The following is a 317-nucleotide window of genomic DNA, read 5'->3' as shown; positions in this document are numbered from 1 at the left end:
CCTGTGTAGTGTCTGATTTCCTTTGAACATCTGGTTATTGATGATGCTTTTAAACCCGTGAGAGTTTGGAGGGGGAGGAAGAGAACAGAAATTCCCTGACATGATGCTAAGTATATTGCAGGTATCTGAAAACGTCTGTTACATGGCTGCTATTCGCTTATTTTTCTGTAGTCTGTGAAACATCTGGTTTATTAGAAGTCTATGTATAAAAATTTGATTTTCCGTCCTGAATAATTTAGATTCTGGACAGTTGTAGACAGTTACCTATCTGAAGACTGATGGCATAGTTCTTTTTACACTTTCTACAAAGTACCAAG

Source organism: Meleagris gallopavo, chromosome 6 (genome assembly GCF_000146605.3).
Source record: "Meleagris gallopavo isolate NT-WF06-2002-E0010 breed Aviagen turkey brand Nicholas breeding stock chromosome 6, Turkey_5.1, whole genome shotgun sequence".
Lineage (NCBI taxonomy): Eukaryota > Metazoa > Chordata > Aves > Galliformes > Phasianidae > Meleagris > Meleagris gallopavo.
This window is presented reverse-complemented; position numbering follows the sequence as displayed.